The following is an 11,444-nucleotide window of genomic DNA, read 5'->3' as shown; positions in this document are numbered from 1 at the left end:
ATTTATGACATTCTATATGACATGATTTTTGACATAGTTTTACGACATATTTTGTATGTCATGGTTATATATATATATATATATATATATATATATATATATATATATATATATATATATATATATATATATATATATATTCTAAATCTGTATCAAATGTTAAACAAACTAAATTACACATTTAATGTAAAATAATGCAAAATAAGATATCATACATATACAAAAATACATTCCATTACACTAACCATAATGTCAAAAGGTTCTCTTACAATTTTGTTTTTCATTTGAAGTTTTTGTAAGGTTTTGGTTCCGTCGGAATCACTGATTCCAATTCTGTCGTAATCGCTGATTCTGGTTCCACCTTCAGATATAATTAAAATCCGTTTATTTGGCAGCAGAATGGAATCATAGATTCTGATTCCAACAGAATCACAGATTCTGATTCCATCGGAATCACTGATTCCAATTCTGTCGGAATCACTGATTCTGGTTCCACCTTCAGATAGAATTAAACTTCGTTTATTTGACATCGGAATGGTATCATATATTCCAATTCCGTCCGAATCACGGATTCCGATTCCGTCGTAAGTCGCAGATTCCAGTTCCACCCTAATACCTTTCGTATTCTTGTTGATTGTGATAAGCATGGTTTAGCAACGTGTGACCACTTTCCACAAGATCCCTCCTGATATGCACCAGATTGATAGCTTTTGCTAAGTCCTCCAAAACACAAGCTTCCGAACCCCACAACTTCAAACAGAATTCCATCGATTCCAACACCAATGCTAAGCCGGCATCCGAAACTTCCAACCCTAAAATTAACCAAGGGTATTTTAGTAATTTCACATCACTCTAACACACACAAACACACACACACCTGCAGGATATTGAAGGGCAGCAGAAACACGACAATTAGAAGGAATAGTAGAGGGATCTCAGGCACCAGCTCGGGCAGTCAAAAGGGCAGCATTCTTTTCTGCAGCAATGACAACATCAGGTCCAGTAGATGCCACCCATTGACTCCATCAATACTTGTGGGGTTGATGGAAGCTAATGGTTGTTGACTCCAAAATGCAGCAGCATCCTACAACATTGTCAAAAAGACATAAATACCCTCATCATGGAAAAGTAAAACTTAAAACTCATCTTAAATTTTTTGCTTTAAGTAGAGCACTGTAGATGGATTTGAGCTCTAATCTTCGAGCATCAAACTCTTCGATTTTCTTCCATTTTTTCCTTAAAGAATCTTCAGCTTCTTTTCTTTCTTCACATAACATGTTTAATCGTTGTACTTTATACATTAATGTTGTCAAACTTGCTTTCAATCCAGAAGCTTCTCTTTCTTTCTCCCAAACCTCCAGCTGTATAAAAACAAATGGATAAAATAACAAATTAAAGTAAAATAAATATAGCTATTAATACTACCTCTAATTGTCTGAGACTATTCATGGTTTGTGAGGTTCCTCCAACATTAAGAGAATGTGAAGGGTCAAAGTCAACACTTCTAGCTTTTGACACATGCTTCTAGCTTCTGCAGCAACAAATTGTTGAACATGTGCTTTCTGTAAACAAAAAGATGGATTTCATTATAAAGAAGTGAAAAGATGAGAGTAGTTTAAGGAAGAGAGAAAGATAAATACTTGTCGTTCAAGAAGTTGATTTTGAGTTCCTTTTAAAGGCATATCAACTCCAAGTTTCCCATTTCCATAAACTTGAAAGGGGAATGGTGAGTTTACATCAATCGAAGAATCATACATTACTCTATTGTTTTCATATTTATATCTTAACATATCTGCATCAGCTCTAATGTCAATTTTCTCTATTTCTTTTGTCTTTAATGATTTCAACCTGTGTATGTAAGTGGTTATGGCAAGAAGTAAGTGCTGAGGGATTTTCAGACAATTCACAATTACATCTTGCACTTCATTGGGTATATCTCCATCAACATCGACACCTAATTTTGCAGCTTCCATTTGAGGATTTAGATGGATACCATTTCCTTCGTATGCAGGAAAAGATGAGAGAATATTGTCAATCATTTGTATTGCTAGAGATTCACATGCCTTGCGTATGTTTCTTTCCCTGTTTGTTTCAATTAGAATTACATCGTCTGCAGGTTTTAACCCTTTTACAGTGGAATAAACGTCTTCTTTTTTGTTGTTCATTTGGAAACTTGTGACAACTTCCATGGAAGAATCTGCGTCTAGTCTCTTGAGCATTCTTGACGTGATTAACATAGAGGCGAAGTCGCTTATGGTATTCAGAAAATATCATCGCTGCTTCATCACATTGTTGATCATAAGCATCCAACATCACATGTTTGTGCCTGGAATAAGAATGATAATAAATGTGTGTTGTTTGAACTATAGAATGTTCAAACATAACTCGATGGTTTTGGATCCCAAACCTGTAATTCAAACATAATATCCTATCGGGATCTCTCACATAATCCTATAAATGGTTTTAAAGCTAATAAATAATATATTCAATCCAATTTTTTTTAAAATATATTATAAAACTACCTGCAATTCTTGAAAGATAACTGAGATTGATTCATCTGTAGCAATGGGAGAATGGATCTCAAGTTTTAGTATTAGTAGTAACTATTATCCACATGGATTATCTTCACCTTTGAATTGACTACTCCAAATCCATAATCTGTAAAAAATGTCAAATGTCAGGTTGCAGTAAATCAAGAAAGCTAATAAGTAAAAACACTAATTGCATATTCCAAAACGAAGTATGCGTTAGTAGTAACTAATATCCACATTAACAAAATTAAGGAGTATCTCCAATGTAGCTCTGTTATTGCTCATATCAACATGAGTTTTCTGAGTAATCAGAGATGAAAAATTATCCATTGCTTCATCACAGTCCGAGATACTACTGGATTCACTCGATCAACATTTAAAAATCTTCCCAACGCCACTTAGTAAAACATTTAGTAACAACTCAAACGTACATAGAATTTAAATCTCAAGTTAACTTGTGAAATTTACAAAGTGTGGGAATGAAAACTTGTCTTGATTTGAAAATTCATCAATTGAATACAAGTACTCAAATTCCACCTGAGTGAAATGCGAACAAACGAAGTTGAGAGAGAGAGAGAGAGAGAGAGAGAATACCTTGTGCCATGTTTGATTAGGCTCTGTCCGAGCTTCAAGAAACGTGGATTAAGAACAGAGTGATACGATCCATCTAGTGATAGCTTCAAGAAACGTGGATTAAGAACAGAGTGATACGATCCATCTAGTGATAGTAGAGGAAAGGAAGTAAAAGAAGTGAATATAGGGCACCGAGGTCACGAATCGATGTATAAGAAACGAAGGCGATGGCGTGACCAGTGGCGTGTCAGCGATTGGTGAAAAATGACGGAAATAGAGATGGTGTGCTTCACGATCTAGTGAGGGTGGACGATGACTGAAGCGGTGACGGTGGTAGTTGGAAATTCATGGTGGACAATGACTAAAGGAGTGACGGTGGTGAGAGAGAGAGAGAGAGAGAGAGAGAGGCGGTGTAAACGTGACGCTGGCGGCTGCAGTTGGACTTTCAGGGTCGGTCGTCGGCTGTCAGAGGTTTTCGGTGGCCATGGTGATTTAGGTATACGGTGATTTATGGGTCAGAAGAAAGATGGATAGAGATATCACATATAGAATGGGTGGGGTGTGCGGTAGGTGTGGACCCAACTTTTTCTTTTAAATAAATATATAATAAAATATATTTGATAAAAAAAATTAAAAAGAGAATGATATATATAGGCAAAATAGTAATTTAGAGTTCAATTTAAATTCTTAACTCAAATAACCATTGTTTCAGATTTTTACTAATGGCTAAATGTTATAAACGATAATAGGGATAAACAAAACAAAAGAGACCTCCAACGAAAAGAATATGATTAAAGATGAAACATGTAAACTACCTCAAACTTTAAGGACTATTCTTGTAATTTACTTTAAAACTAAATTAATTAACTTAATTAAATACTTAGTGTTATTTTATTTCAAGTTTAGACACTAAATAAGAATTGTAGTTTTATACCCGTAAATTTTCACAAAAAACAAATATAAATATACGACATACATTTTTTTTCAATGATAAATTGTTGATATTTTATAAACTATGACATACTTTTATGACAGACGTGTTTTTGTCTGTCATAACACGGTTGTTCGTCGTAATTTGTCTGTCATTAAAAGTGTTTTTTCTAGTAGTGTAATGAGTGGTTTTGTGACAGGGTCTGGGGTATTATTGGAGTTTTGTTGTTCAAGAAGCAGTGGAAAAGGAAGCTTTATATGTTTGCTGAGGAGACCATAAACAAGATATATGTTGCAGTTGTGGCAAGAGTTTCCAAGATAAAGAGAAGAAGAGAAGCTGTGTAGATCCTCTGGAATGCAAGTAATTATCAACTTGTATTTGAATTTTATATTTGTATCATTGTATGATATTTGTAATATGGATGTTGTTTAGATGTGTTGATATTAAAACTTTTATTGGGTATGGTATTTATATAAGATGAAGTTGTTGAATTAGATTACTTTGGAATTGAAAGTGTTTGGATTCACTAAATAAATGAGTGGCAGGATTTTCAGCTGCACTTGCTACAGACATGCTGCTGTATCTGTTGCTTTTCATCTACATGGCTCCAAAGTAAGATTTAATCAACTCATTATTCATTTCTTCATATTGTACATTTTTTAGTTTTTTGTTATACTCTAAACATTTGATTCCTAAAATCATGGGTCATTGTGTTAAATCATATGTAAAATCTCATCTTTTGTTTCTTTTTATGTTTCTATTTTTCTTGTTTGTCTTCCAATTTCCAATCCAGATGTTCATCCTTTATTTTAATCCGCTTATTTACTTGCATCATTGTACCGGTTTCCTTGATTTGAGTTGGGTATCTGCTCTTTGGCAGTGTAGCAATGCAGATTTTGGTTTTTACCTCAGTTTGGTTTATGTATGTTCGTCTGTGATTGATGTTGAATGAATAATGACAATGTGTACTTGGTTGTTATCTATCTTGTGTTGTGTAGTTACTTGCACATTCTTTTTAGTGGTACATGTAGTTTGATTCGTGAAATATCAGAGACTGATAATAATATTGGATCAGGTGCCACACTTCTCACTCACCCAACACACACTCACTTATCTCACCTGGTTTTGATACAGTACTCGGAGATCCTGCCTTGAATGGTAAAAGAAAAACGTGTTGGGTATTGTGACACCAGTCAAATTTAGGTCAAAAATAAATTGATCAATAATCGTAATTGGGATGAACAAAGTGGTAGAGATTGTAGTAAGGTTTCCAAAAATATATAGAACACTGAAATCCGAGTTATAACGAAGAAGTTATGACCAATCGAAAATCCGCGACAAAACCGGCAAAACACTGTTCAGTGTAAAAAGTGAATTTTCGATAAAAAGGCTTTTTAGCCTTAACTATCTAAAGGAAAGTTGTAGAATATGTTAAACCGAGAACGTTCATAAAAAAAACGTAAAAATCTGACTTCGTATGAGGAAGTTATGATTTTTCTAAGTTTCGGTTTAGTAGTAGACGGCTAAAAATTCGAAATATAAATCGATCGATATTTAGTCAATGCAACTTAAACGAGAATTGAAGGTCTCGTCAAAAATAGTACAACGGTAAAAAGACAGACGAAAACGGACGTCGGATGAAGAAGTTATGAATTTTTAACGGATTTCCTGTCTCGGTCTGTTAAAAATAATAATATTAAAAATAAAGTCAAAATTAGCCGACGAAGTCTAAACGAAAGTCGTATAGTATAATTTTACCTACGCGTGCATATAAAGAACGCCAAAAACGGAGCTCGTATGCGAATGTTATGAATTTCGCAAGTTTTTGGCACGAAAATCGAAAAATCTAGAAAACCGGGAAATTTCGCATGGACCCTCTTCGGCCACGTCACCCTCGCATGCGAGGCGTCCCCGTGTCCTCCACGTGTCGTCTGCTTATTGGACCGAAGTCTCGCGTGGCATCTCCTGATTGGACCGAAGTTCGGTCCTCTCCTGATCCGACCCGCATCCGATGACTCCTCCTCCCCCTCGCATGCGAAGCTGCCACGTAGCTGCTGACTCTTCCTCGCCTTCGCCAGTTGTCCGAACACGCGTCACCACCTCACCGTTCGGACCGAACCCTCGCACCCCTATATAAAGGGTGTGAGACTTCTCGGATTTGAGAGATTTTTCACCCAAAAATGCACCCTTTTTTCACATTTTCACCCCTTAAACTTTCTTACGACCCCCCAAGGCCCCGGTATCGTATCAAAAACCCGAAGCAAGCCCTGAAGCCCCGGAATTCTTGAGAAGATAACCTCTTTCCAGTCGAAGTGCTGCCCGTATAAAGTCTGGTTTTTACTCAAAAACTCACGGTTTCTTCGAGAAATATCATATATAGAAACGAAACGCTGCCCAAATCACCACTCATCAAAGTGAGTTATTACCCTATAATTTACCTTTTTAATTGTTTTTAAATGCTTTTTAGGGGGGAATACAAGTTTAACACAATATAAATTGTGTTAATAATTGTATGTGATAATAATCACACAAAGGCTTTTCATATGCTTTTAAGAATTACCAAATACTTCCAAAATGACTTAAAGTCATGTTAAATCTTTAAAGTCATGTAAACTCGGTTAAATTCTTTGAAAAAGATTTTATAAACTATTTCAAATTATAATTGCCAAAATCAGGTTTGTATATGTATAAATATATAAATAAGATTTGAAGGGCTTAGGACTAATGAATTATCTTATTCCTTTTCCTTGTTTGGATGTGGAATTAAGGTGATGTTATTTGTCCGAAGGTCGTTTCCTTCTTAATTATATATATATATATATATATATATATATATATATATATATATATATATTATGCATATATGAATATAAAAGATTACTCCATTCGGTATCATTACCTTTGTATCATGTTGAGCAAAGGTGTTCATCCATGAGAAATCACGCTAATCAGATAGAACATATAAATTATAATAGGTATAATTTATGATTCAAAACTAAATATACAAGTATGATTCACGACTGTATACTTTCCAAGGAAATTACCAACAATTTATTTATCTATACCAGGATATGTATAATACCTTTAATATACGAATAACATATTAAAGAAGTAATAATGCATCATACCGGGTTTGCATTAACAAAGGCACAATACAGAGTACCAGGGTTAGCAAACACGGGGTAATAATACATCATACCGGGTTTGCATTAACAAAGGTACAATACAGAGTACCAGGGTTAGCAAACACGGTGTAATAATACATCATATCGGGTTTGCATTAACAAAGGTACAATACAGAGTGCCAGGGTTAGCAAACACGGGGTAATAATACATCATACCGGGTTTGCATTAGCAAAGGTACAATATAGAGTACCAGGGTTAGCAATCACGGGGTAATAATACATCGTAAATCTCATTGAAACAATAAATTTGTGAGACTCTTCATGGTGTACTTATCTAAGTACGACCTTAAGTCTCGACTTATTAACCAGAATCTCTTATAGGGAGAGCGTGAATTTGTGTATAGATCTATATGGGACTGACAATCCCGCACCTTTGTTGTTCGCTACAGTTTGGCCGGCAGGCCTAGGGTGTCAAATATCATATCGTTTCCGACGCCTGAAGAACGTCGCAGCAGGCATATCAGTCATATTAGTATGGTTAATAGAACTCACATGGATAAAACAACGAGTAAATTACTAAGTAATATACTTCTCTTAAAACAGTAAGAAAAGAAAATTACATCCTGACCAAATATACATTCTGTTAGTTTTTACTTACAGTAAAAACTACGTATCATGAAATCAAGTATGACAAATATACTTGTACTTCTGGTTTTGGAACATTTAAAACCACAAGGCAATATTATGGATAATATAATATTTTCCAGGATTAATACTAATGTTTTACTGTAGAACGGATAAAACTAAGAATACTTTTACAAATGAAACGGTTTATAAGATTAAACCACTTTTACAAAGGAAACGGTTTACGGGATTAAACCACTTTTACAAATGAAATGGTTTATGGAATTAAACTACTTTTACAAATGAAACAGTTTATGGGATTAAACCACTTTTACAAATGAAACAGTTTATGAGATTAAACTACTTATCAAATGGAACTTAGTCATTTAATTTCTTTAAACTAGTATAACACAAAGGACCTTTAGTGGTTAATTCTATAATTCCTTAGTTATTACATCAGAGTTATACATAAGTAATATCCGATTGACAGTGAAATGTGTGACTTCCGCCTTACTTCTTGTTCCTTGTTTGGTTGTGGGCTTAGGGCAGATACACCCATTTAACTGTCCGTTCGATATTAGGTTATATATAATTAGTATAAACTAAGTAATTACAGAGGGAAACTGTTGAGGGTATCAGTTTATCACCTCAAGAAATATAGGATTTTCTGGAGGAACCAGTGAACTTATCCAAAGAACTTAGGGTATACTTAACAAAACTAAAATACTTATGAACTCACCAGCTTAAATGATAATCTAATCTTTCTAAATAACTTGTATTCTCAGGAATCCAGTAGACAGGTACACTCCCGAAGCTTTTGAGAAGACTACCTAGTACCGTACCACGACTCTTGTCTTCTACTGTACCTACCTTGGTGTTTGAATATGTAATGTTTAAACACTTATGTAAAACTCATACTTATTAATGTAATGGTTGTTTGTACTTTGATTACTATATTGTATGTGTTGTAATACTTACCTGAAGTCCTCCGCCCCCGAACGTTTCCGCCGTTCTGGTTTGGGGGTGTGTGACAGGTATTGAATCAGAAGCCGCTTCAGAGTGTATTAATTTTAGGCTGATTTCACAAAAAAAGCGAAGAATCTATCATAACTGGTTCCTAACTAGTCTTTGTTTTATTGTTTTTCATCGCATTCACTTCTAGCATGTCTTGTTTTTGTATATCAACTTGGAACAAAAAAAGCTACAACATCATGATCTTTCCACAAGTATTGAAAAATCAACATACATTTATTGAAATCTACTCAATGCTAAGATACATGAACTCACCTTTGTTTCGGTTGAGTAATTAACACAACTAAACCTAGGACTCTGACCACCAATTTCCATGTATGGCTCACTACTAGAAAAAGGGAGAACTTCCGATGGAAAAATCCATTGGTATTCTGTCGGAGATGGCCGTTAGCTACGGATTTGAGGTTGTCGTGTTTTACAGCTTGTGGGTTACCGAAGAAATGTCGTTGGAGACATTCCATTTTTTCTCAAAAACATCGCCATTTCTTCTTGCATTTTCTTGTATAGTGGTCGTACGTTCGAAACTTCCTCACGCAACCTAATAACCAAAAAATGATAAGACAATTCAATGCTTAAACCATAATAGCAATTTTGTAACATCCTGAAAATCACAAGGTAAAAATTTCATTTTTAATACCATCAAAACACTCATTTAACTTTTACTCATGCATTTAAAAGCATTTTATAATAAAATAGTTATCAGAGTACAATCCCAAAATCACAAGTTACGGAAAAACATGAGTGTATGTGTTGCGATCAAACCGGGCCCTTCTTTTTTGAACCTGAAGTGCCTGAAACCATAAACAATAAGTCGTAAGCACAAAGCTTAGTGAGTTCCCCAAAATACCACATACCATACATATCATACATGCCATAGAAGGTGCTATCTGCCAACCATAGTCTTGCCATTATGCCACGAGCCTGGTCATGGTCTTTACTTGCCTCGTCGGGGGCCAAAACCCTGGGTCTCAAAGACAAGTGTCAGGAGCCACCCCCTTCTCTTCCATGCAAGCATCACAAAGACAACTAGCATACAATCTATACACATAACTATCTACCTAATTGCCAGGGTCCGAACCCTAGTCTTGCATATATTTTTATAGGAGCCACCTTCGGGTCTTTCAAACAAATGCCAAGGGCCACCCTCTGGTCTTCCTATATACATAAGTCAATGGGCCAGCATTGGTGTCTTCGACCAATAGTATAGTGAGGAGACTCACCTCAGACAACTGAAACCCACAGATAAATCTAAGAGTGCAGATCCACTAAAATCCCAGCGCTATCAATACCAAAATAACACCCAGTTAATAATTGGGTCCCGACTCACACTAAGAGTCCAAATTAAGGTAAAAGACCTGTTTACCCTTCCTCTAACTTGGCCTAAGGCCAATGCCCAATCCAATTGTCCAAAAAGTCCAAAATCCAAAATAATCATCCAAAGCCCAAATATGGCCCGATTTTCCAAATTGGGCCCAATTCCTTTCATGGGCCTTCTCCCAAGAGAGTCCAACAAAATCACATCAACCCAACCAAAGAATCATGATGGCCCAAAATGGTCCAAAACAACCAACCCAAAACCGAAGCCCAAAACAAACGAGATCCAACCTGCTGAGTACGCGGGGCGTACTCAACTTGTACGCTTAACGTACTGCATAAAGGGCTTGTATGACCCATGTACTCACCAACTTGGCTAACTTTCCCCTTTTTATCTCTTAATCGATTAAGACCATGACCTAAGCTCATATTTGACTTCCTTAAGGTGGTTAATCACATAAAGTTGCCAACTTTATGTGCATGCATGGCTTAATGGGGCTTGGGCTCAAAAGAGCTTAATAGATTACTTAATGAATGAATGAAACCATAAATACCATAAATCTTGCACCTTTAAGCTTAAGAAACTCATAATATGCCCAGATCTACAAGGATAACCCCCACAAACGACTTAACTCATCAAACTAACCCAAAAGGGACCAAAAGCATAAAAACCATGACATGAATAGATCTAATCAAAGAGATGCCAAGATGAGAGCTTTTTACCTTCAATATATTGCAAAAGATGAGAAACTTCTGGATCTACAAGCCCTACTCGAATTGATGATCCTTCAACAACCTTCAATCCCTTCAAAATGCTTAAGAACACTCCAAAATCACTCACAAGAGCTTAAGAACTCCAAGATGGTGGATAGGGGTCGAATATTAGGGTTTAGGAGGCTTAGAGGCTGATAAGAGACAACGTTCAAGAATAAAAGATGCTTAAGTAGGGTAAAGACCCTAAAAACTAGGGTTTCCATCTGAAGGGAGTACGCCCCGTGTACCCCTTAGTACGCATGGTGTACTCGAGAGACCTCTGCGATCCACCCAGCCACTACGCCCCGCGTACTCAACGAAGCTCCAAAACACATAAAGTTCTATTGGCCATAACTCCTTCATCCTAAGTCCAATTCCAACGAACTTTATATCCATGGAAAGGTGACAAGAATCCCTACAATTATCAACTCACCCTCCCCTTAAGTCTTCCCGAACAAAAACCCAAAATTCATAAATGCCCGGACAGCCAAATTACGATTATACCCTTGGGCTTCGAAACACCAACGGACACTCGGATTACTTAATCTATAAAACCCACAT

The 11,444-nt window shown here is 35.9% G+C and overlaps 1 pseudogene; it reads right to left on the bottom strand.

Moving 5' to 3' along the window:
• Positions 1-1,142: 1,142 nt before the first annotated feature.
• LOC145131634 (AUGMIN subunit 5-like) lies at positions 1,143-3,238 on the bottom strand (annotated as a pseudogene).
• Positions 3,239-11,444: the final 8,206 nt, after the last annotated feature.

Source organism: Lactuca virosa, chromosome 8, assembly GCF_052849685.1.
Source record: "Lactuca virosa cultivar CGN04683 chromosome 8, Lactuca_virosa_CGN04683_v6, whole genome shotgun sequence".
Lineage (NCBI taxonomy): Eukaryota > Viridiplantae > Streptophyta > Magnoliopsida > Asterales > Asteraceae > Lactuca > Lactuca virosa.
This window is presented reverse-complemented; position numbering and strand designations above follow the sequence as displayed.